Genomic DNA, 27828 nt, shown 5'->3' with positions numbered 1-27828 from the left:
ATCTCTGTTGTAAAAGAAGTGTTCAAACAGGAAAATATTTAAACAGTAAGAGTATCTTGCTTTGTGCATTCCAGGACCTATATCAAACAACAATCATTGCTTTATTCTGGAGCATGTCATATTGCATTTGATCCCCAGCTAAGTATGCTGATATGCTGCCACCCACCATAATTACCATAAGAGATGTCTGTGTGTCACTACAGGTCATTCTCCAAATGAAAAACATCCAGGTTGTGTTTTGCTGGAGAATGGCAGTAGTTCCAAACGCTGCACATCCATCATATTGAATGATACTCCTTGTTATGCAATTTCTTGTGCTCCTAAGCAGGATGGCTTTCGTACATTTTTTGTTTAGTATAAATTAATCCTCATGATTTTCTGGAGCATTCCAGCTCTGTCTCTCCTGAAAGACTACAGTCTCAAGGGGTTTGAGCCAGGCACACAGAGCATAACAGTCCTGTATGAAGAAAAGCAGCTTGAGTAAATATAGTGGGAGGTGGAGAGTTGATTGGAGGAGATTTACTGTACATATTTAGGAACTTGCATATGTACTGAACCAAAATATAAATGCAACATGCAACAATTTCAAAGATTTTACTGAGTTACAGTTCATATAAGGAAATAAATTCATTAGGCCCTAATCTATGGATTTCACATGACTGGGAATTACAGATATTCATCTGTTGGTCAGAGATACCTTTAAAAAAAAGCTAGGGGCGTGGATCAGAAAATCAGTCAGTATCTGGTGTGACCACCATTTGCCTCATGCAGCGCGATACATCTCCTTCGCATAGAGTTTATCAGCCTGTTGATTGTGGCCTGTGGAATGTTGTCCCACTCCTCTTCAATGACTGTGCAAAGTTGCTGGATATTGGCGGGAACTAGAACACGCTGTCGTACACGTCGATCCAGAGCATCCCAAACAAGCTCAATGGGTGACATGTCTGGTGAGTATTGTAGTGTCTGAGGGTCTATGATTGTGCTGACGTTTGCAAAAGTGTGTTAGAGGAACTTGGCTCTGCTTGCTGAAACATCTGGAAAGCATTACTAAATTCCTGGAAAAGAGGATATGGGAAGATATGTGAAAAGCCAGGGATTGGTTTATTAAAATCACGCCATACTATGTCACATAGGATATAAATACCATGTCTTAAACAAAGAAGGGGGAGAGACAACATATTGGATCAACAGATTGGCCGTTTCTCTCCAGATATAACTGCAGATATCTGTAAATTAATACTGTGAACTTTGATACAATAAATCTTTATAATCAAAGAACAGTGTAAGCGGACTTCTTATCATCACAGCATAATTAGCAACGTTGACTTGGACACCACATTTAATGGCGACAAGGTTTTTGGGGCGTGCTACGTCTTTTCTCTGCATTCCATTCATGGGCTACGAAGTGACTCCCGCTCAAGACGCCGGCAGATAAGGTGAGATTTCTCACAGTTTTGGGCGCTGGTCGGTTCGTGTGCTTGCGCATGTGTGTACGTTCAGACGTACCGTCAAAGGACTCGTGTGTGCGTTTTGCTGTTATTTGCTGTGTGATGAGAATTCCGTTCTAAAATTCTAAATTTGTTTGCGTTGGGAACAACGCAGACAGGGGGGAATGTATATAGGAATTATTGACACTGGGCACACATATTTTGGCTTGGAAAAAGTGTGAGAGAGTGTCCAGGAAAAGCATGAAGGAATAAGGCCAGGAATAAGGAAAAAGTATACTTTTAGGACGTCACTGATTTAAGGAAGCCCTCAAACGAGGCGATCATTATGATGGGCCATGAATCTTGATAGTTATTAGATTAACTCTCAAGTCAGTTCTGGGAACTGCAGATTGTAGAAGATATATTCAATTGTATGTTACCTCTCAGAATCTATTTGACAAAGTATTTGTCTGAAGTAATCCTCTCATTGGATGTCTACAACCTGAGGTAGCAGAAATTTAGGAAGTTAGGAGCGACGGTAGCATGCTTATTTTATTGTATGAACGGATGCATTCTTGTTTGAACTGTGTATGTGTGTGTATGAGAGGAACAGAGCCTATGTCTCTGTGTGTGTATGAGAGGAGAGCCTATGTGTGTGTGAGAGAGAAAAAAATAAAATAATAAAGAGGTCTCTGATGTGTTCCAGCTGTGTGTCGACTAAGGCTATGACAACAGGGGTTTTAGTCTTTTGTAAGGAAATATGTTAGTTAAGGTTAAAACCTTATGAGTCTAAAAAGAGAACGTTCAACGTTCATTAACTATTAGAATAGCATGACCCTACAGGGAGGACTTTTTAAGAAGTGTATAGAGATGTTTTGTAATTGATAACAACATAACTATGAATCTGTAGATTAGGATAAGTGCAGATAACAAACTTGGAAGTAGGATTTGTGTTCTATGTTCTATGTTTTCGTGTTCGTTTGTGAGCTCTGTTAAGTGTTATTGTTTGTCAAAGGGGGAGAGAACGGAGCGATAGCTGGTCTGTCTACTCTGTTGTTTAGCTGGGAGAGAGCTTTTTAGGAGAGTTCTGTTCACTCTGAAATCGCATTGGTGACTGAACTGCGCACGCGTGGGATTTTATGAGTTTAGAGTTACGTAGAACAGATGTGCCACTCCCCTGCCTCCACTGAACTGCTGGGAGACGCAGTCTCAGAGCAGACAAAGAGGGAGGGGGAGACTTGCACACAAGTGGAATGTTCTGCTTGTTGAATTAACTGTTGCTTGACTGTGAAACTGTTTGGTTGATATCGGTTGAGTTGGTGAATGAGAGATATATTGACGGATTAAAAATAATAAAAATAAAATAAATAAATAAAATAAAATGTTATTGAGCTATTTATAATATTCCTGAGTTAAGCTGTTTGTTTATTTCTCAGCGTGAATGTGAACATAAGTATGCATAAAAAACTAAATTCTTGTCTGTTCCTTTGTTCTTCTGTCATATGAGAGACGAGTAGGAGGAGACAGAAAAAGAGAGGAAGTGCTGACGTCATGACATCACGCGACAGAGTGTGCGACTGATCCAGTCAAAATCAAGGCCAGTACTGTTCTTATCCACAAAACCTACTTTCCCTTACAGGATATAACACATACATTGTGTATACATAGAATATTTCATGTTATGACCATTTCGCAGGAACTTGGCAACAGACTGATGAATTTATGTAATTGATAATTGCACATTAGAGTTTTTGTGAATGACTTGTTTTGATTAGAGTTGTGTTGGAAATCCAGCATTGGCATTATTCTGTAAAATTAAGATAATTGGGTGATTATTAAGCAATTGGTTTGTGAGTGCTGTAGTCTTGCTGGATTACAGGTCTTTTCTTTTTGGATTGCTCTGAAGTTGACTACTTTCCTTTACCTTTCCTGATCGGATGTGGTAAGATTGCCACTAATCAATAATTTGGTAAAATAAAATTCATAAAATAAATTGATATGTTGATTAATTAATTGATTAATTGATTAATTAATTATTTTTAATTAAAAAAATAAAAATAAAAAAGAGGGAAATATATAACAGAGTCGTTACAATGGGGAAAAAGGACATCAAATCTACAAAAGTAATTACTCCTCTTGATGTAGTACAGAATAGTAATCCTCTAGTTAATGGTATTGCAAGGTTATCTGAAAATGGAATAAACGTTGGCCTGACATTGAACAACCATGGCCAGTGGAAGGGACTCTTAACCCAGACGTCATCAAGATAATGCAAGTGCTTGTATCCACGTATAAGGCAGATCAAAAGAAGGGGAAAAAAGGACAACAACGTAAAGAAAAGAGACAAAGCGAGCTGGGTGTTCTTAAGCTTTTTGAAAATGAAGGACAAAAACTGATAAAATATACAAAAGATAAAAGAGACAGAGGTACAGAGAAAATGGCAAAAGAGGTGAAGGTGACAGAAAAAGTAATGGCAGAAGTCAATACACCTGTCTCACATATGGATTCAGCAAAAACACCCCCACCTTATGAGAAAGAAGTAAAGTTTAAGGACGTCTATCCTCAGCTTCCAGTGATCATTCAGGAGGGTGATTATTGCATCAGAGATGAAGATGAACGAATAATAGAGAGAGGACAAGGAGAGCCACAAGCTGTATGGATGACAGATTAATCTATTTGCAGTGTGAAGATGGATTCAGACCCTATTAAAGAGAAGATGTTGCAAAAAGTTCAAGAATGTTTGAGATATCAAAGTAGTACTGATATTGGATTTGTGAAATCAGCCCAATCGAGGTGAAAGTTGAACTTCGACCAGGAACCAGACCTCCTTGGAAGAATCAGTATCCATTGAAAGATGAAGCAATCCAAGGGATTGAACCAGAAATTGAAGGACTTTCGAAAGCAAGTGTTTTGAAGACAATGAAAAAATCCTTAGAGTAACAATCAATTATTGTTTTGGAGAAACCATGATGATTTAGGAAGCTATGGGTTAGCTAATGTTGCAAGAGGGGAGATTAGGATAAAGATCACAAAGGAGTAGGATTTTTGGCAACCATATTTTCTTGAATAGGTTGACTATGTCATAGGTAGGTGCATAATCTGTCTGAAAAATAATGTTTGACTGTTATTCTTGGTTACATTCATATACCAAGAGGTGCATAAGATGTCCAACTAAGCTAAAATATGTTCAGTCGGTTGCAAAGTTGTTGTGTAAAGAAGTCATCAGCAGGTGGGAATTTCCCGATTTAATATCCTCAGAAAATGGGAAAGAGTTTTGTGAATAAATCAGTGAAATGGTTTTTGACAAATTGAAATAAAAAAAATAAAAAAGTCAGACTAAAATGTTATGAAAACTAGGGTTGAAATAACTCTAGGATATTTGGAATATCTGATTGTGAGATAATTATATTATTGTGATATTTAGTATTTTCTTATGAATCAAAGGGGGGAAATGGAATTCATATCATTTTTTGAATTCTTATATTTTTAGTTGATATTGATGTTTAATTTGAATGTGTTGTTTTGCAAAAGATACTGTTTGGTCTTTTCTTTTCTTCCAGAAGCATATGGGGAATGTGTAGAAGGGACTCAAATACTCAAACATGGACAATATGAATGGACTGGAGGAAGTGGAACAAGGAAGGTGTGGAAATGTTCAGATTCCATCATCGACGTCGCATTGAAAGTCGACACTGTGGAGGAGCTGCAGTGTAGTGGACTACATTCCAGTGTTATATTCTTTCTGTATAAATTTTTTGAAGAATTATGTTTTCTGTTGTTGGGTACATGTGGGGACCTCAGATGTTTTTGTTTATTTTGTTGAAGCTTAGGGATATTGGGTCTAGGCAGGGACAGAGAGAATCCACAGGAGGGTCCGATGGGTCGACCAGCCTGAATGTGGACATTTTTGATTGTATTTTGTTTGCTGGGGTTTTCATGTGTATTCAATTGCATCATAGCTTAAAATGCATTGATAAAGATTTATAAATTGATCTGGAGTACTTAGGTGGTCGCCTGGGGCAGAGGGGCCGTGAGAGAATTTTCCTGTCTTGATTGACTGATGGATATTTGGAATAAAAGCTGCCAGACAGGTTTTTCGCTCTTACACTCCATAACAATGTATTTACACTACATACAAAAATTTGTTTATATAAACATGTGTTTACTCTCCATAAATTTTGTTTTATTGCTAAAGTTACTCAAGAACAAAAATTGTTATTTGTCATAATTCTATTCTTTTTGTTTTCGAGACTTAATTAGTCTCGAAGGGGGGAAATATGTAGTGTCTGAGGGTCTATGATTGTGCTGACGTTTGCAAAAGTGTGTTAGAGGAACTTGGCTCTGCTTGCTGAAACATCTGGAAAGCATTACTAAATTCCTGGAAAAGAGGATATGGGAAGATATGTGAAAAGCCAGGGATTGGTTTATTAAAATCACGCCATACTATGTCACATAGGATATAAATACCATGTCTTAAACAAAGAATGGGGAGAGACAACATATTGGATCAACAGATTGGCCGTTTCTCTCCAGATATAACTGCAGATATCTGTAAATTAATACTGTGAACTTTGATACAATACATCTTTATAATCAAAGAACAGTGTAAGCGGACTTCTTATCATCACAGCATAATTAGCAACGTTGACTTGGACACCACAGTATGCAGGCCATGGAAGAACTGGGACTTCCAGGAATTGTGTACAGATCCTTGCGACATGGGGCTGTGCATTTGATTTTGATTTGATTTATTTGATTTATTTATTAGGAGCCCCATTAAAAACATTAACGTGTGTGTGTGTGTGTGTGCATCTATCAGTTACACGTACGTTAGTACATACACACAACATGGGGGAGAGTTCCATGCACTCATGGCTCTGTATAATACTATAGGTTTCCTTGATTGTTCTGGACCTGGGGACTGTGAAAAGACCCCTGGTGGCATGTCTGGTGGGGTAAGTGTGTGTGTCAGTGCTGTGTGTAAGTTGAATATGCAAACAATTTGGAATTTCCAACACATTAAGGTTTCTTATAAAAACAATAAGTGACGCAGTTAGTCTTTCCTCAACTTAGCCAAGAGAGACTGGCATGCATAGCATTAATATTAGCCCTCTGATTACATTGAAGAACAACATGTGATGAAATTGCCATTGATAAAATGCAATTGTGTTCGTTGTCCATAGCTTATGCCTGCCCATACCATAACCTCACCGCCACCATGGGGCTCTCTGTTCACAACATTGACATCAGCAAACCGCTCACCCACACAACAACATATACGTGGTCTGCGGTTGTGAGGCCGGTTGGACATACTGCCAATTTTTCTAAAACAGCATTGGAGGCAGCTTATGGGAGAGAAATTAACATTAAATTCTCTGGCAAAAGCTCTGGTGGACATTCTTGAAGTCAGCATGCCAATTGCACATTCCCTCAAAACTTGAGACATCAATGGCATGGTCTTGTCTGACAAAAGGTGCACCTGTGTAATGATCATGCTGTTTAATCAGCTTATTGATATGCCACACCTGTCAGGTGGATGGATTATATTGGCAAAGGAGAAATGCTCACTAACAGGGATGTAAACAAATTTGTGCACAACATTTGAGACAAATAAGCTTTTTGTACGTATGGAACATTTCTGGGATGTTTTATTTCAGCTCATTAAACATGGGACCAACACTTTACATCTTACATTAATATTTTTGTTCAGTGCTCATACAGACGTAAAAAAAAAATAGATATATTTATATCCCCAAAAAAATTTGAGGATAGATCAGCGTTAATATTGCAGATAGATTGTAACTTCCATCAATGTAATTGTCTGCATCACTTCCAATCCCCCATGTGTTTTTTCCCCGCAAATATATATATATATATATATATATACACATACATACATATGAATACATATACATACATATATATATACATATCCTTTAAAAATATATATTTCCCTTTATTACTTTCCAACCCCACCACCCCTCCCCTAATTGGAGTTAACTAGTGAACAACAACGCTTAGGCCTCTACTTCCAGCTTATACATACTATATACATTTTATGGACACAGTCAATTTAACAATAATTCTATTTTGTTTGTTTTTACTCCTGATCTTCCTCTACCCTCAACCTCTCCGATCATTTTCATGATGTCCATCCGGTTTGCTTCTATATGCCATATCTTTCCAACTGTGCTCTTTCACAAAAGCTCTCAACCTATAACCTACAGTTGAAGTCGGAAGTTTACATACACCTTAGCCAAATACATTTAAACTCAGTTTTTCACAATTCCTAACATTTAATCCTAGTAAAAATTCCCTGTCTTAGGTCAGTTAGGATCACCACTTAATTTTAAGAATGTGAAATGTCAGAATAATAGTAGAGAGAATGATTTATTTCAGCTTTTATTAATTTCATCACATTCCCAGTGGGTCAGAAGTTTACATACACTCAATTAGTATTTGGTAGCATTGCCTTTAAATTGTTTAACTTGGGTCAAATGTTTCGGGCAGCCTTCCACAAGCTTCCCACAATAAGTTGGGTGAATTTTGGCCCATTCCTCCTGACAGAGCTGGTGTAACTGAGTCAGGTTTGTAGGCCTCCTTGCTCGCACACGCTTTTTCAGTTCTGCCCACAAATGTTCTGTAGGGTTGAGGTCAGGGCTTTGTGATGGCCACTCCAATACCTTCACTTTGTTGTCCTTAAACCATTTTGCCACAACTTTGGAAGTATGCTTGGGGTCATTGTCCATTTGAAAGACCCATTTGCGACCAAGCTTTAACTTCCTGACTGATGTCTTGAGATGTTGCTTCAATATATCCACATAATTTTCCTTCCTCATGATGCCATCTATTTTGTGAAGTGCACCAGTCCCTCCTGCAGCAAAGCACCCCCACATCATGATGCTGCCACCCCCGTGCTTCACGGTTGAGATGGTGTTCTTCGGCTTGCAAACACCCCCTTTTTCCTCCAAACATAACGATGGTCATTATGGCCAAACAGTTCTATTTTTGTTTCATCAGACCAGAGGAAATTTCTCCAAAAAGTACAATCTTTGTCCCCATGTGCAGTTGCAAACCGTAGTCTGACTTTTTTTATGGCGGTTTTGGAGCAGTGGCTTCTTCCTTGCTGAGCAGCCTTTCAGGTTATGTCGATATAGGACTCGTTTTACTGTGGATATAGATACTTTTGTACCTGTTTCCTCCAGCATCTTCACAAGGACCTTTGCTGTTGTTCTGGGATTGATTTGCACTTTTCGCACCAAAGTGCGTTCATCTCTAGGAGACAGAACGCGTCGCCTTCCTGAGCGGTATGACGGCTGCGTGGTCCCATGGGGTTTATACTTGCGTACTATTGTTTGTACAGATGAACGTGGTACCTTCAGGCGTTTGGAAATTGCTCCCAAGGATGACCCAGACTTGTGGAGGTCTACAATGTTTTTTCTGAGGTCTTGGCTGATTTCTTTTGATTTTCCCATGATGTCAAGCAAAGAGGCACTGAGTTTGAAGGTAGGCCTTGAAATACATCCACAGGTACACCTCCAATTTACTCAAATGATGTCAATTAGCCTATCAGAAGCTTCTAAAGCCATGACATCATTTTCTGGAATTTTCCAAGCTGTTTAAAGGCACAGTCAACTTAGTGTATGTAAACCTCTGACCCACTGGAATTGTGATACAGTGAATTAAAAGTGAAATAATCTGTCTGTAAACAATTGTTGGAAAAATTGTCCTAACCGACTTGCCAAATCTATAGTTTGTTAACAAGAAATTTGTGGAGTGGTTGAAAAACAAGTTTTAATGACTCCAACCTAAGTGTATGTAAACTTCCGACTTCAACTGTATATACTTATTATGGACACAGTATGCTTTGCAGTAGTTATCTTGTTGTTATTAGTTGTTGTTAGTTGTTATTAGTCCCATCCTTCAGCTCCATTCAACACCTCCCATCTATCTCTTAACACCATCCATATTTGATTTCTATTTTCCATATATTTTTCAACTGTACTGTGATGTTTCACAAAAGTTAATGGGATCAACACTTTACATCTCACGTTAATATTTTTGTTCAGTGCTCATACAGAGACTTACTGTATGTCCTACAAGTACTTACAGTGCATTCGGAAATTATTCAGACCCCTTGACTTTTTCCACATTTTGTTACATTACAGCCTTATTCTAAAATTGATTAAATTGCTACACACAATACTCCATAATGACAAAGCAAAAACAGGTTTTTAGAAATGTTTGCAAATGTATTACAAATAAATAACTGAAATATCACATTTACATAAGTATTTAGACCATTTACTCAGTACTTTGTTGAAGCACATTTGGCAGCGATTACAGCCTTGAGTCTTCTTGTGTATGATGCTACAAGCTTGGCACACATGTATTTGGGGAGTTTCTCCCATTCTTCTCTGCAGATCCTCTCAAGCTCTGTCAGGTTGGATGGGGAGCATCGCTGCACAGATATTTTCAGGTCTCTCCAGAAATGTTAGATCGGGTTCAAGTCCGTGCTCTCGCTGGGCTACAGAAGGACATTCAGAGACTTGTCCTGGAGCCACTCCTGCGTTGTCTTGGCTGTGTGGTTAGGGTGGTTGTCCTGTTGGAAGGTGAACCTTCGCCCCAGTCTGAGGTCCTGAGCGCTCTGGAGCAGGTTTTCATCAAGGATCTCTCTGTACTTTGCTCCATTCATCTTTTCCTCGATCATGACTAGTCTCCCAGTCCCTGCCGCTGAAAAACATCCCCACAGCATGATGCTGCCACCACCATGCTTCACCGTAGGGATGGTGCCAGGTTTCCTCCAGACGTGACGCTTGGCATTCAGGCCAAAGATTTCAATCTTGGTTTCATCAGACCAGAGAATCTTGTTTCTCATGGTCTGAGAGTCCCATAGGGCGGCACACAATTGATATTTATGGCAATAACAGTAGCTGTAGATGATGTAATGAAAAGTTGAAGGGTGGTTGGTAATGGAGGACATCAGGTGGATCCACGTCTTGGGCAGAACCCCTAGGTCCTGGAGAACAGGAGCAGAGTTAAAAGGAACAGGATAGGAGACAGAGACGTAAAAAGCAAACACACATGTTACACTTTACTGTGAGAAAATTTGATGGATTAGGGCAGTGTTATAAATGGGAGATATGTACTTTTCAACACTTTTGGAAGGTATAGCCTACCTCAAGCTGGTCCCCCTCCGACTCAGAGAACAGATAATCAGACTGATCTGAACTCACTGGTTCTGGTTGATGGGATACCCTATGGGGGGCTCGGACAGTCGATGGTCCTAAAGTATATTTTCATAAGCTCAGCATAACTACCATTTCTTGCTTTCTCAAATGTCAACCAAAGCTTAACATACTTTGTCTATTGGCCTTCACAGAAGTGTAGGGCGTCAGTCCTTTCAGTGGTCGACCGTCCAACTGCTCCAACTGGAGAAGATTGTTGGCTTCCACCGAGGTAACCATAGGAAGACAAAGATAAAAATATCAGTGTTAGGGTAACTAAAACTAGCTTCAGGTTATTTTGTGTGCACAGGCAAATAGTTATTATCTGAGATTTTTTATATTCACCTTAACAGATGGTGACACCAGCTCCGTTAGCTCTCCTTCTGTTTCTCCTGCGCATTGTCGATGTTCAGTCTCACCTTGATTGATAACAGGAATAAATGAAATTATATTTCATATTACAAATACATTTCTTACATAACTCTTGGAGGGCCAGAAAATAAATTAACAGCGGACAATAATATTGACCTCGTCAAAAACCTCCACATCCTTCTCAGTCCGTGCCTGAAGGTGGTCCTCAAAGGTGTTCTGATCTGGTTCAACAACTTCCACCACATTAGACTACAGTATATGCAATAAATGTATATACAATTGCATTGCTTACCTCAGTCAACAGCTGCGGCTCCCGTCCGTACTCGGTGGAGTCCTGGATGCTGTTGTTGTGTGCAAAGAGAATTACCTTCAGGTTGTTCTCCCACCCTTCCTGGTATCAATCAAGGGACTTGCCCATGGCAGTCTTGAGGGTCTGGTTGGTCCATTCACCAAACCTGGAGGAGGGGGTAGGAAAGCAATATCTATTGACAATGTAAGATATTGAAATACAGTGCCTTGCAAAAGTATTCATCCCCCTTGGCATTTTTTCTATTTTGTTGCATTACAACCTGTAATTTAAATTGATTTTTATTTGGATTTCATGTAATGGACATACACAAAATAGTCCAAATTGGTGAAGTGAAATGAAAAAAAATGGTTTCAAAAAATATAAAACAATATCCAAAACGTTGAACATCCCACGGAGCACCATTAAATCCATTATAAACAAATGGAAAGAAAATGGCACCACAACAAACCTGCTAAAAAAGAGCCGCCCACCAAAACTCACGGACCAGGCAATAATAATAATAATAATAATAATAATAATAATAATATGCCATTTAGCAGACGCTTTTATCCAAAGCGACTTACAGCCATGCGTGCATAATTTTTTTTTGTATTTATTTTTTGTGTATGGGTGGTCCCGGGGATCGAACCCACTACCATGGCGTTACAAGCGCCGTGCTCTACCAGCTGAGCTACAGAGGAGGGCAAGGAGGGCATTCATCAGAGAGGCAACAAAGAGACCAAAGATAACCCTGAAGGAGCTGCAAAGCTCCACAGGGGAGATTGGAGTATCTGTCCATAGGACCACTTTAAGCTGTACACTTCACGGAGCTGGGCTTTATTGATGAGTGGCCAGAAAAAAGCCATTGCTTAAAGAAAAAAGTAAGCAAAAATGTTTGGTGTTCGCCAAAAGGCATGTGGGAGACTCCCCAAACATATGGAAGAAGGTACCTTGATGGCTTTTTGGCCATCAAGGAAAATGTCTGGCGCAAACCCAACGCCTCTTATCACCCCGAGAACACCATCCCCACAGTGAAGCATGGTGGTGGCGGCAGGGACTGGGAAACTGGTCAGAATTGAAGGATTAATGGATGGTGCTAAATACAGGGAAATTCTTGCGGGAAACCTGTTTGTCTTACAGGGATTTGAGACTGGGACAGAGGTTCACCTTCCAGCAGGACAATGACCCTAAGCATACTGCTATAGCAACACTCAAGTGGTTTAAGGGGAAACATTTAAATGTATTGGAATGGCCTAGTCAATGCCCAGACCTCAATCCAATTGAGAATCTGTGGAATGACTTAAAGATTGTTGTAAACCAGCGGAACCCATCCAACTTGAAGGAGCTGAAGCAGTTTTGCATTTAAGAATGGGCAAAAATCCCAGTGGCTAGATGTGCCAAGCTTATAGAGACATACCCTAAGAGACTTGCTGCTGTAATTGCTGCAAAAGGTGGCTCTACAAAGTATTGACTTTGGGGGGATGGGTGAATAGTTTTGCACGCTCAAGTTTTCTGTTTTCTTGTCTTATTTCTTGTTTGTTTCACAAGAAAAAAATTGTGCATCTTCAAAGTGGTAGGCATGTTGTGTAAATCAAATGATACAAACCCCCCAAAAATCAATTTTAATTCCAGGTTGTAAGGCAATAAAATAGGAAAAATGCCAAGGGGGGTGAATACTTTCGCAAGCCACTGAATGTCTGATTATGTACCATGGAAAAACAAAAACAAATTATAAAAAATAAAACAAACCATTGATGACAGAATATAACCTATAACATCCCATTCCAGCATTCATGACCTCGGTCACTCAAGACTTCAGGAGAACCGTGGGTGTTGAAGATGTCCATCATCACCTTGGAGGTGGCCTCGCCAGTCTCGTCCTTGATGGGTATCATAAAAAACAAAAATCTATGTTTGGTTCCAAGCACCCTTTTCAATGGGTTACAGAAGGGAATTTAGAGTTAAGCATGTTCTCTTCCTTTACTGACCTTAATGGGTATTGCCTCCACCCACTCGGTAAAGTGATCGGTCGCCGTCAGACACCAGCTGTTGCCATTCCTGGATTTCGTGAAGGGTCCGATGAGGTCTACCCCTAACATTTAAAGTGCTAGAGAGAAGATTACTTTATTCTTACCCGTATCTGTGTCATACAGTGTGCACATTTTCATATTTATAAGGATACTGACACACAAACACACACATTCTATAATATTGAACTCTGCTGTGGTCAAATAAAGCAACCATTACAAAACAACTTATCAGGGCAGAATTTGAATTGGGACACTTACCGATCATGTGCCATGGTGAAACAACTTTGACGGGCTTCAACTCTGGCGCCACAGTCTTCGCCCTCTCAAACTTCTGGCAGGCTAGACAGGGTACTGACCTTTAAGCAAAAAGTGACCAATTGAAACATTGTGTGCTCTCTTATATGACATTCATTGAAATCATAATAATTTCTGATATAATAGAATGTGATTGATAAACAAAAGGTTATTTCACTTGCCCAGTTGTCCACCTCCTTGACAATTCCCCGTCAGAAGAAGCGTGGGTTGATTTTGGCAATCATGCGCTTCACTCCGAAATGGCCAGCATGCATCTCGGTCAGCACGGCGTCTTTCTCCTCCTTAGTAAAAATCACCCGCCTGTGTGGCTGGCCATCCTTCCCCTGTAGGTACATATGATTGCCTAACAAGTTGGAAGAGAAGAGTTGTTGAAATAATCAAGTCTAAGTACATTTGCACTGCTGTCTTTCTCTCTCTGTTTCCCTCTCCCTCTCTCACTTTCATATTTTCTTTCTCACTTTCTTCCTCTCGCTCTCTGTGTCTGTCTAGCGAAGACACCTCATTAAGGGCATTTGGATTGACCATAATTGCTTACACCTATCCGTTTGATTGATCAGGTTTAACTTATAGCTAGATACCTTGATATGACAAACATATAACTATCTTTCCAACAAGGCAAAGTACTATGAAAGCCCCACTGATCTCGACAAGAGGCGCAACATTCAGAGAAATTCACATTTTAGGGTAACGTTAAGCAGTTAACTTCTATTAGATAACTGGTTATCTTCTATTAGATAATATCGTGTCGCGTCTGCTGTTGGTGGCTTATTGCTGTCAATCAAAGAGTCCGCTTAGGCTGCACCGTGATTAGAGGCTTTTATTAATATCACACGTTTACAGCATAAGTTACAGACCCGCGGTGTCTGGAGAAGCCCCGTCCCAAATTAATCTGAATGCTTCTGACCGCTCTTCGTCTAGGTCCTACTTATAAACAATGGCAATAAATGGGTTGCTCCCTTTTTCGTCCAATCACCTATCCCCCCCTCCAACTGCTACATTTGAACTAAGATAAACAACATTCAATTTCTTCATGAAAAACATTTAACAAAGGCATAATCCTAATACACGACATTTCCCCCCTTCGAGACTAACTAAAAGTCTCGAAACCAAACAGAATAGGATTATGACAAGTAACAATTTATCTTATTGAGTATCTTTAACATTAAACCAAAAACATTCTCCTCTAGAGTGTAAATACCTTTCTATGAAATATGAATAACTGTTTATGAAGTGTGAATACATTACTATGAAATATGAACAAATCTTTATGGAGTGTAAGAGCGAAAAACTGTCCGGCAGCCATCTTTCCAGATATCCATCCATCAATCAAGACAGTAAAATTCTCTCACGGTCCCTCTGCCCCAGGCAACCACCTAGATACTCCAGATAAACTCATAAACCATGTAAATGCATTTGAAACTATGATGCAATTAAATACACATGTAAGCCCCTGCAAACAAAATACTATCCAAAAAATATCCACTCTAAGGCTGGTCAACCCATTGGACCCTATAGTGGACCTCTCCCTGCCTAGACTCCCTGTCCCTAAGCATCAACGAAATAAACAAAAACATCTAAGATCCTCACATGTATTCAAAAACATCAAATATCATTCTACAAAAATTAATACGTAAGAGTATGACACAAATGATGTATTACACATGTCTATATTTCCACTACACTTCATCTCCCCGTAGTCTCGACTTCCAATGGATTGTTGATGATGGAATCGGAATCTCTCCACACCTTTCTTGTTTCATCTCCTCCAGTCATTGTCCTTTCATATTGTCCCTTCATATTGTCCTTGTTTGAGTATTTCAATCTCCACATGTTCCCCCAAATGCTTCTGGAAGAAAAGAAAAGACCAAACAGTATCTTTTGCAAAACAACACTTTCAAATTAAACATCAATATCAACTAAGAATATAAAAATGATATATAAATGATGTATGAATCACATTAACCCACTTCCCCCCTTTGATTCATAAAATCATACTAAAATCACCCTAATATTGAAAAAAAAATTGAAAAATGATCAAATCATCAAAAATGATATTTATCCATTCAGTTCCACTTGTCCATCTTCATCCAGATCAGGAACAGTCAACACCGGCATCTGAGTGTTGTCTCCAGGCATCACTCTCCAACCTATCTCAATATCATAGCTTTCTCAAAGGTCAGTAACAAATTACAAACATCACACACAGTGTTATCAAAGCTGCAACTAAAATCTGAACCATCACTGCCCCTACTGGGCCTACCTGATCTTGCAACCAAGTCTTCGCTGACTTCCGCTCCTTCAGATCTACCAAATGCATCCCTTATATTCTTCAATGCATATATAACCCTAGTGATAATATCTGAACTATCTGGACTCAAAGTATAACTAACATTATCAATAGGATCTTCCCAAATGTTACACCATACCATGGAAAAAGTCCCCCCTTCTCCCTTGGACTCATCCTTCAATGATAGACTTGAAGACTATAACATGTCTCTTTTCACCCTTTTAACCCTAGATTTATCTGTGTCTGGTGCTATCCCTCTTATAATGGTAGAAACCTCATATGGAAGCTTCAACGTTGACATGTAACAACATCCTGTCCATCCATAGGGTAAGAATATATATGCTTTATCACCACAAACCCACCAAATATCTCTAAAATTCCCAATAGTTACATTGACAGGCAAAAGCTAATATTTTAACCATCAAAGTCCTGCTGTTCCTACTACCTGGAACATAAAAAGTTACATTTATATTTCTCATTACTACCCTTAAGGTCATGCTTACCCAAAGTTATCATATAACATCACAATCTGATATTCCCATAAACATACCCCTTACCTCATATGTTTTATTAGAACCAAACAACTTTTATCCCTCACTGCTTTCACCTCCAATGTTTCAGGGTTTGCTGTTATCTGAGTTTCCTTCCCATCTAACAAATGCACACAAGTTAATTCATTTAACCCAATACCACCTAACCCTAGGCTTAAACAAATGTTTTGACAACGACATTATTTTATCGGTTACTGATTGTTGCTGATACCACAGTCATGACAAAGCATAAGATTGACACATACTTGATAGAGGTCGAGCGACCGTCTCTAAAATGTTTGACTGGAATTCTCAACAGACATGGACCCTCAAGATTCCTCACTGATATTACAGAAGGAGTTACTGGAACCAAAGATTCCTACCTGCCCATTTATCTCTAATTTTTACAACAGAAGAATCAAACCCATCCATTTAGTTTCTCTCTTCCCTAACGAGCGGTACTGATCAGATACCTCTCCTTGTCTGTCATTAAAATCAAAGACCTCATCCTGTACCTCCATGATAGTATCCTTCACTATTTCAGATGAATCTATATTCTCTCTACTACTATCTGCTCTCCTTTTTTAACCCTATCCTTACTAAGTTGTTGTTTGTGTCTGTGTCATACTTCCTACATTTGTTATTGCCGTCGTACCATTAAATCCTTCCAAAGTTACCATTAAAGTAGTTGATTTAGTTGATGTATTAACCTTAATTATTTCTAGTGGGAAAGCTACCGATATCCTATGTGCATTATTTACTGTTGGAGTGACTACTGTAACATATTCTTCCTGAACTCCTTTGGTGACCGTGGAAACTTCAACAGACTTCAAATCTTCCATTATAAGCGTCACTTTACGAATTACATAGCCCTTTAACCAATAATTCTTAACCGGAACAAATTTTAATGCTTGCACTAGATAAGTACACATATATTCTCCCTGATCTTTCTCTGTAACATTACGCAAAATAAATGAACAATCACTCATAACCCTCTTCCACTTCATATTGTTGTACAAACTATATCTCCTTTGATTAGGTGCAACAGCTTGCTTCTACTTCTGGTCCTGATAACAATACTTATTCTCCATAATTATCTCTCCATGTGGGAGGAACGTCCCCATCCTAACCCTAATAAGTATTTTTCCTCTAAAATTGGTGCTGGAGCCATTGGCTCCCTTATAATCAAATGCGATATATTTATGGCTTTAATAACTATCAATGTTGAAAGAGTTAAATTGCTTCTCACTGTTGTTTTAATAGACTGAAGTGTTAATGTCCTTAGTTACTTCATCAATTTTCCCCAAAGCTTTGAAGTCTTTGCTTGTACTTCCATCTATCACCACTAGTGTCACTTTTTCCCAACTCTCAGTCCTACCTCTAATCCCTGACTTTCAAACTTTTGATTATAAAAAATACACCTATAATTACCTTGATCTCCCTGCTGGGAACTGTAAATATAGATACTCAATCATCCTCAATCTTCTCTTATTATTCAGCAACACATACTTTCTCAATGCATCTGCTCCTAACAGATCTAAACTCCTACCATATCTTCCCACTAAACTCTAAAATGTCCTTCACCACTGTTCTCTCTCTCTTACTACTAACTTTGAAACTTAGCTTACTGTCTTAGAGTTCCTTCAACCTAGTTCTCCTAACTTATTTTAATCTAATCTTTTCTCCTAACCTTTAAAAACATTTTCCACTGATTTATTCACAAAATCCCTTTACCACCAATTTTTAGGATATGTGATTGGGAAGTCCCCCTGCTTCTGACTTCTTTACACACAGACTTGGCAAACGACTAAACACCTTTTAGCCTAGCCTGAAATCTCTTGGTGTAAGAATGTAACCCAGAATAACAGTCACCCCTTTTAACTTTATTTTTCAGACAGATTGTCTAATAGGCAGTCTAATAGATTATCATCCTTCCTATGATATTATCTTTTTAAGCCAATATGATTCCCAAAAACCCTACTTTTTAAAATCTTCTACCAGACAGCCGTCTAGTGTACATCTTATTGTACAATTCAATTTAAACAATGCATCTCTTCCCAATAATGCAATAAGTATATGTTCTAATATTAGTATGTCTATTTTAATTTCTCTTTGAGTTCTATAGCAGAGCTCAATTGGTTCCTTAAGAGTAATTAGCTGTTTTACTACCTCAAATCCCTATCCTAATTTACTTCAATTGTTGGATATTTTCTCTTCTTCTCTAATCGGTGCTATCAGCTGACACCCCCCTTCGTATCTTCTAGGCACTCTAGAATCCTTAGGGTTCACCTGGAGAACAGGTGATCTTGACTGGCCCCTGTATCTTCCTTAAAAATGTTCTCTGTTGTTTCCTCCTGACTTGTTGCACTCACAGGTAAAGTGACCAACCTGTCCATAATTATAACAGTCTTCTGAAAGTTGCTGGAAGTGTAGCTGAAATCTTCCTCCTCCTTCTAAGCCTTCTCGTCCTCTTCCTCTCCAATTCTGTGTCTGTCCAGAAACTGGCTGTGGATATGAAACAACTGGTGCCGCCATTAGTGGCTGGTACAATTGCGGTTGGACCGGTTCTGGTTGAAGCTGTGGCAGTGATTGTTGATTTGGTTCACTCTGATTCTTCCTAACCAAAGCTTCTCTTCTCCACCAGTTGTATGATTGAGTTTTCTGAGAGTTTCTTGATCCTGTTCTTTCTTGCTGTTGACATATCAGGATTCTTCAAAAGCTTATATTCTAAGTTCTGTCCTCAAAATATCATCTTCCATCATCTTCTTACTTTTCTTCTGTGCCAGTCCTTGTAGGATAAACTCCTTTTGAATACACAGCACCTTTAGTCTCCTCTTTATCGCTGTCTTCATCTGAACTCGAATCTCTTGTATCCTTCTTCCTTCAACTTCCATCAGAGATAAAATCTCTAGTATCCTTCTTTCCTCTCTTGCCAACTTCCTTCTGATCACAGAGTCATATCCACCCATTATCTCTTCTCAATCACTCTGATCTTCATCTTCATTATCTTCTTCCTTAACCTCACTCTTCTCTTCCAGACATCTCATTTTCTTCCTTCTGGAGTTTTGAATTCATCTTTCTGGTCGTTTCTGCTTGTCCTCTATCTATTATTCATCTTCATCTCTGATGCAACAATCACCCTCCTGGATGATCCCTGGAAGCTGAGGATAAACATCCCTAAGCTCTACTTCCTTCTCATAAGGTGGGTGTCTTATTGCTGAATCCGTGTGTGAGAAAGGTGTACTAACTTCTGCCATTAGTTTTCCTGTCACCTTCTCTATACCTTTATCTTATCGCTGGAATCTTTTATCAGTTTTTGTTTGAGAATGAAGGGCAACTTTTGTTTCATTTGCCGGATAACCTAACACTACTTTAGTTAAAGGATTACCATTTTGTACTATATCAACCGGTGTAATGACTTTCATAGCCTTGATGTCGTTTTTCCCCATTGTAACAACCCTTTTATATTCCTTTATCGTGAATTATTTTATTTTAGACTATATAGCCTATGGCTTCCCCCCTTTAATTATTTAATATAAACCAAACAACCCCAAAAAAATTTTTTTTTTCTGATGATTTAGGTGACCTACACACATTTTAAAAAAGATATGTCCAGCAACAACATGAAGACAGGGGCAGCATATAAGTCAATACCAGAAGCATTTATTGACTGATCTGGGGAGATGGATTCCAGTTTCTGTGACAGATTATAAATAATCTCTGATGCCTTTGTTATATTAGCTTTTGGTTGAATGTACACAACGGTAACAAACAATTGGGGGAACTCACGGGGCAGATAGTAAGGTCGCAGTGACACAGAAAGCAGTTCAATGTCGGGGTACAGAGTCGCTCTCTTACCAGGATCGATTTTCCCTGTGACTGTCAGATCGCGGTCCGCTCTGACCAGGGTGAAGCCGGGCCGGCTCCACTTCTCTGTCCGGGACTCTGTCATCCAGCCAAGTCTCAGTAAATGCCAGCAAACAGGCCTCCCGATATTCGTGTTGGAAGCGCAGATTCGCTGACAACTCATCCGCTTTCCCCCTCAGTGACTGGGCATTAATCAGCAAGGTGGTGGGTAAGGGAAGTTTGTTCTGCTGTATTGGATTCCGCTGCCAGCAGCGTTTTCATTATTTAGTCCGTTCGTAGCGGGTATGTACACGATCAACAAGATCAGTCCAAAACCCACCACTGGAAATCCATGGTTGGCAGAATGTTTGTAAACTAAGTGTACAAATTAAAAACATAAAATAACGCCACTAAGTGTACAAATTAAAAACATAAGATAACGCCACACTGCAGGTCGCAACAGAGACGCTGCTACCCGCTATTTTCTTAGTTACGTTCATGGTTACGTTACGTATGACGAAAGCGCGTAAGTGCAAGCCCTCAGAAACCCATAGAGATTGTATTGAAAGCTCTGAAATTTGAAAAAAAAAGATTTTACATGGGAGTCTATGACAGACTTCTGGGCGATTTTCAACCTGACTGAAATCGCCCCAAAAGGGGGGGGGGGGGCATTTGAAGCACGACTTTAGCCTGATTGGACATTTAGTGGCAGTCAGATCAGATTAGAACACTGATAACTACTGTTGCCGTGATATAATTGATTAGAAAAAAAATCCCTTCCTTTTCCCGTTTGGCAGTGCGTCGCCCATATCGCCCTATTGAACACACCGCCCCTGCAATCAACCAAAATATGAATATGAAAAAATTCGATTATTTTTTTTAATCAAAAACCATTTCTAATTAAAATAAAAAAATCAATTAAAAAATCAATTAAAAATTATTAATAATTAAAACCAATTTTTTATTTCTACATCCTATGTCACCAATTTATCAATTAGTGGTGGCTATCTTACCACAACCCATCAAATGCAAGTAGTCAACTTCAGACTACAATACCCATAAACAAAGCCTGTAACCCTACCATTACTACAATTCCCATAACCCCCTTGCTCTATAAGCACCTAATTATCTTAATTTTACAGAATAATGTCAGTCCTTGATTCCCAACACAACTGTAATTAACCCCAGTGATGCACAGAGCCTCCCAAATGCAATGTTTAATGAATCAGTATTTTGCCAAGCCTATGTGAAATTGTCATAACATCAAACATCCTGTAGGGGAAGATTTTGTGAACAGACCAGTCTCAAACCCTTGACTCGATCCTCTGTCGCGTCACGTGACGTGTACGTCAGCACCCCCTCTCCTTCTCTCTCCATTGTTCCTCTCATATGACAAAAGAACAGAGACACAGGAAAAGATTTTAGTAGTTAATGCAATACTGAGTTACTTCAACCATATTCAATATTCCTTCGTTCACATTCGCTTTAAGACTTAATTCAGGACTAAATAGATCGCTCAATAACATTTTTATTTACTTTAATCCGTCATTTAATTTAATTCATTATACTCCGTCAACATATATTTAATTTATAAATTCACTACATCTCAACAAATAGTTTCATGTTCGAACAACAGTCACTTTAACGATTTAGAAGATTCGTGTCCAAATACCTCTTGTCTGTGGCTATTTCTCCCCCTGCAATGTAACCCCACAGAAATATGACCCTTTACCCACAATCCCGTGTTGTAGTTTTAGCAAATCACCTCGTGTCGTAGTTTTAGCGCCGTAAAATCAAGCGCATGCGCAAATCCATTTAACCATACGATTGCCACACAATAGAACGCCAGCGTTCTACCTCAGTTCTCTATTTTACACTTATAGTCAGACAATTACACATAACAGAGCTCACATTTGCGTAGAACTCTGAATTCCACACACACACAAACAAGTTTAAGAGGCTTATCTCATCGCAATGAGACCTCTAAGGACACGTTAGCATGTAGCACGCAACACAATTAGCCTTAGCATTTAGAATTAGCCGCTATGTACAATGTAGCATGAAACCCAATCCAGCATTTAGCATTAACATTAGCCTTAGCCTTTAGCTAACTGCGGCCTACCCCACACAAATAAGCATCCCGCGCTGCCCTTTTCTTTTTGACATATTTTCCTACCGTTTTGTGCTACCGTGGAATGAATGACAATTCACCGAGAAATTAGACCCAACAGACCCCCCGTCGGACGAAAGTCGAGCAATAATCACAAATCAGATAAATTCCATCAACCCGAGTTTTTCTTTAAAAACACACCGACTTGCACATTCTATCGTGCAAGCGGCTTTTCGGCCCATTCTAAATGGCCCACTCCGGGGTCTTTACGCGGTACAGCGCTCTAATGTATGCATATCTGTTTTAATTGTACACCTGCCAATACTTAATTCCTACCGTTTTATGCTCTAAAATTCCAATTATCTGCCGTTTACCAATGGAATCACATTTTAGAATATTATTACAGACTCCTAGTCGACAGCAATAACGTCACATCAACAACGACCCAAGTACTTTTAACTGTACACCTTCAATGCCCTCTCATGAATCAGCGGAATAACTAATGCCCAAATTTTGTGAGTAATCTCACCTTTAAAGCCGGCTTGGGCAGTAGTCAACTCGCGACTCAGGAAAGGAACCAAGAACGATGAAATCAGAATCCCGGATGAGCCCCCATTTATCGTGTTGCGTCTGCTGTTGGTGGCTTATTGCTGTCAATCAAAGAGTCCGCTTAGGCTGCACCGTGATTAGAGGCTTTTATTAATATCACACGTTTACAGCATAAGTTACAGACCCGCGGTGTCTGGAGAAGCCCCGTCCCAAATTAATCTGAATGCTTCTGAACGCTCTTCGTCTAGGTCCTACTTATAAACAATGGCAATAAATGGGTTGCTCCCTTTTTCGTCCAATCACCTATCCCCCCCTGGGGCGTCACCCTCCAACTGCTACATTTGAACTAAGATAAACAACATTCCATTTCTTCATGAAAAACATTTAACAAAGGCATAATCCTAATACACGACAATAACCATTTTTCAACAACCATTTTCCATCTAGCTAGTTGGTCATCTACATGTTGCTAGCTATACATATAGTTCAGTGGAGGCTGCTGAAGGGAGGACGGCTCATAATAATGTCTGAAATGGAGTCAATTGAATGGTATCAATCACATGGAACCCCCGTGATTGATACCATTCCATTTACTCCATTCCAGACATGATTATGAGCCATCCTCCCCTCAGCAGCCTCCACTGAACTATATGTATCCCCTGTGAATAGTTGTCAAAAAGAATAAACAAGAATCATTCAGAACTAGTCTTATGTGCCTAAACATTTATTAGCATCACAACCTACTCGACAATCTGGATTCCCTTTTGGGTTGAATTCAATATAATTATTTTATCAGGGCAACAATAATGGTGTTGGTACTGTATGTTTTCAACAGAATAATAAGCACTACATTGACTTAGCACATGAGGCTGGTACAGTCACAAGTAAATCCTGCATGCCTTACTGAGGACGATCAACACACTACACAGAGCTGAATGACCAAAGAAAATGGAAGAAAACTCATTGAAATGGAGTGAAACGGGTAGGCACTGTTTGTGCTTGTCCAATAACAAAAACGTTTGTTTTTGTTTTCCATTCTAAAACATTATTGCTACAGTATGTCCTAATGAACAGGACCCACCACACTATACAGAGCTGACCAGACTAATTTGCCTCCAGCAGTAATAGCCAGCAGGCTGCTTCTCCTCTTAATAATGTTCGGTAAAAGAGCAGTCCTGATGCTCTCAATGGGCACCAGGAAGCGCTCCAGAGGAATCTTCTCATCCACAGGTATGTTGGGCATCACGTACGAGCGCAGCTCTACCTCTCCCCTCTGCTCCAGGATCACCATCATGTAGAAATGGGTGGGGACGGCCACATGGTTCCTACCCATCACATTTTCTTTACATTTACATTTTAGTCATTTAGCAGACGCTCTTATCCAGAGCGACTTTCATACTGGCCCCCCGTGGGAAACAAACCCACAACCCTGGCGTTGCAAGCGCCATGCTCTACCAACTGAGCTACAGTGGCTTATCACCTGGTACTTCACATACATTTTCCCATCTGGTTCCTGTCTACATGCACAGAGAGAAGGAACATTATAGTTACGACTTCTGAATCATTCTCACCTTGGACCCCATTCACACAGAACATGAAACTTGCATAATGACTGTATGCTGAAGCAGATCACTGTGTAAATGGCATTTAAGATAGTGTTTGTAATGGAAATCTCTGTTTCACTTCAGATGACACTCATCTGGGCAGATAAAGTGGTCCAGTGCACACAAACACATACATGTAATGCTTGGTAAGTGAATGGCAGTACTTCTCCAAGTTGTTTCATGCATGTTGATTTAAGTTTAGGTTCTAGGGATAGGTCAAAAGTCAAGTGTAAATAAAATAAACTTAATTATCCTATTCAGCCATTTATTGGTTCATGCCATTTGCTCTAGAAGCCTAGCTACATGAGATTCAGAAGCCTATTTTGTCTCATCATTTAGTGTTTTAGGGTTTTAAACTGCAGATGCACATTTACACTGAGTATACAACATATTAAAAACATATTTCCATGACATAGACTGACCAGGTGAATCCAGTTGAAAGCTATGATTCCTTATTGATGTCACTTGTTAAATCCACTTCAATCAGTGTATAAGAAGAGGAGGAGACAGATGTTTAAGCCTTGAGACAATTGAGACATGGATTGAGTATGTGTGCCATTCAGAGGGTGAATGGGTAAGATTTATGTGCCTTTGAACTGGGTGCCAGGTTTATGTCAAGAACTGCAACGTGCTGGGTTTTTCATGCTCAACAGTTTCCCGTGTGTATCAAGAATGGTCCACCACCCAAAGGACATCCAGCCAACTTGACACAACTGTGGGAAGCATTGGCGTCAACATGGGCCAGCATCCCTGTGGAACGCTTTCGAAACCTTGTAGAGTCCACGCCCCGACGAATCGAGGCTGTTCTGACGGCAAAACTCAATATTAGGAAGGTGTTCCTAATGTTTGTTATACTCAGTGTATATTGTCACTCACACTGTATTGCCAAATAACATATGCAATGTTTTCCCCAATACCCGACTTACCTGTGGTGAGACATTACTGAGGTAGAACATATCATTCATTGCCTTTTGGCTCCATTTATAATTGTCAGCTGTAGTCTGCATTGGTAGTGCTGTTGTATCACCCTCTTTAAAGTTGCAGAATTTCCTGTCTGAAGGTCCAGTCAAGCCACCAGGGCTGAGCTGTTCTAAAACCCATGCAGGGAAGCACAGCCGCGAGCTGCCCAGTGACACAAGCCTACCAGACGAGCTAAATCACTTCTATGCTCGCTTCGAGGCAAGCAACACTGAAGCATGCATGAGAGCATCAGCTGTTCTGGATGACTATGTGATCACGCTCTCCGTTGCCGATGTGAGTAAGACTTTTAAGCAGGTCAACATTCACAAGGCCGCAGGGCCAGACGGATTACCAGGACGTGTACTCCAGGCATGCACTGACCAACTGGCAAGTGTCTTCACTGAAATGTTGAACATGTCCCTGACTGATTCTGTAATACTAACATGTTTCAAGCAGACCACCATAGTCCCTGTGCCCAAGAACACTAAGATAACCTTCCTAAATGACTACCGACATGTAGCACTCACGTCTGTAGCCATGAAGTGCTTTGAAAGGCTGGTCATGGCTCACATCAACAGCATTATCCCAGAAACCCTAGACCCACTCCAACTTGCATACCGCCCCAACAGATTCACAGATGATGCGATCTCTATTGCACTCCACACTGCCCTTTCCCACCTGGACAAGAGGAACACCTACGTGAGAATGCTATTCATTGACTACAGCTCAGCGTTCAACACCATAGTGCCCTCAAAGCTCATCACTAAGCTAAGGACCCTGGGACAAAACACCTCCCTCTGCAACTGGATCCTGGACTTCCTGACGGGCCGCCCCCAGGTGGTAAGGGTAGGTAACAACACATCTGCCACGCTGATCCTCAACACGGGGGCCCCTCAGGGGTGCGTGCTCAGTCCCCTCCTGTACTCCCTGTTCACCCATGACTGCATGGCCAGGCATGACTCCAACACCATCATTAAGTTTACCTACGACACAACAGTGAGACAGCCTATAGGGAGGAGGTCAGAAACCTGGCCATGTGGTACCAGGATAACAACCTCTCCCTCAACGTGATCAAGACAAAGGAGATGATTGTGGACTACAGGAAAAAAAGAGGACTGAGCACGCCCCCATTCTGTAGTGGAACAGGTTGAGAGCTTCAAGTTCCTTACTGTTCACATCACCAACAAACTATCATGGTCCAATCACACCAGAACAGTCGTGAAGTGGGTAAAACAAAGCCTATTCCCCCTCAGGAGACTGAAACGATTTGGCATGGGTCCTCAGATCAAGAGGGTAGTGCATACGGCCCAGTACATCACTGGGGCCAAGCTTCCTGCCATCCAGGACCTCTATACCAGGCGGTGTCAAAGGAAGGCCCTAATAATTGTCAAAGACTCCAGCCACCCTAGTCATAGACTGTTCTCTCTGCTACCGCACGGAAAGCGGTACCGGAGAACCAAGTCTAGGTCCAAAAGCTTCTACCCCCAAGCCATGAGACTCGTGAACAGCTAATCATGGCTACCCGGACTGTTTGCATTGCCCCCCCACCCCACCCCACCCCCCTATTTTACGCTGCTGCTACTCTGTTTATTATTTATGCATAGTCACTTTAACTCTACCCACATGTACATATTACCTCAATTACCTCGACTAACCGGTCCTCCCGCACACTGACTCTGTATTGTACCCTCTGTATATAGCCTCCCTACTGTTATTTTATTTTACTGCTGCTCTTTAATTATTTTCTATTTTACACCTATTGTATTCGGCACATGTGGCAAATAAAATCTGATTTGATTTGATTTGTTTCTGTGATCATAAGAAGCCATGTAGGACTCCCTCGTCTTGATATTGGTGAGAGATGTGAATCCGTGCTTCATCGCAGCTGTTGATTGGGACCCTTCCATTTGACCCCTCCTTGGTACGTGGTAAGGTCGATTGCTGCGTCCACACTTGGAATAGTAATAATGGGGACTTTACCTGTTGTCTGCTGATTTTGTCCTTATGTCGGAGGTAATCTCAGACAAAATATTCACAGGAAAGTGTTATTAACCCGACTTTCACTACGCTGGTCTGTATATCTATTTCTATTTCAGGTTTTGTATTTTTAATACTGATGCAATTCGCATGTGACATACACTTGCACAATTTGTAAACAGTGGCAGAACCACAGACCAAACGTTTGCCCACTCAATCAGCTGGCAAATTTCACAAGCACTTCAGGATGATTGCGAGAGAACACACTGGGCACAGTCTGGTTGAATCAATGTTGTTTCCACGTC

At 40.1% G+C, this 27828-nt stretch overlaps 1 pseudogene; it reads right to left on the bottom strand.

Annotated features, from left to right (window-relative positions):
* Positions 1 to 13851: 13851 nt before the first annotated feature.
* LOC121550750 lies at positions 13852 to 27426 on the bottom strand (annotated as a pseudogene).
* Positions 27427 to 27828: the final 402 nt, after the last annotated feature.

This window comes from Coregonus clupeaformis, chromosome 18, assembly GCF_020615455.1.
Source record: "Coregonus clupeaformis isolate EN_2021a chromosome 18, ASM2061545v1, whole genome shotgun sequence".
NCBI lineage: Eukaryota > Metazoa > Chordata > Actinopteri > Salmoniformes > Salmonidae > Coregonus > Coregonus clupeaformis.
The sequence above is the reverse complement of the archived record's forward strand: the minus strand, read 5'-3'. Positions and strand labels throughout refer to the sequence as shown.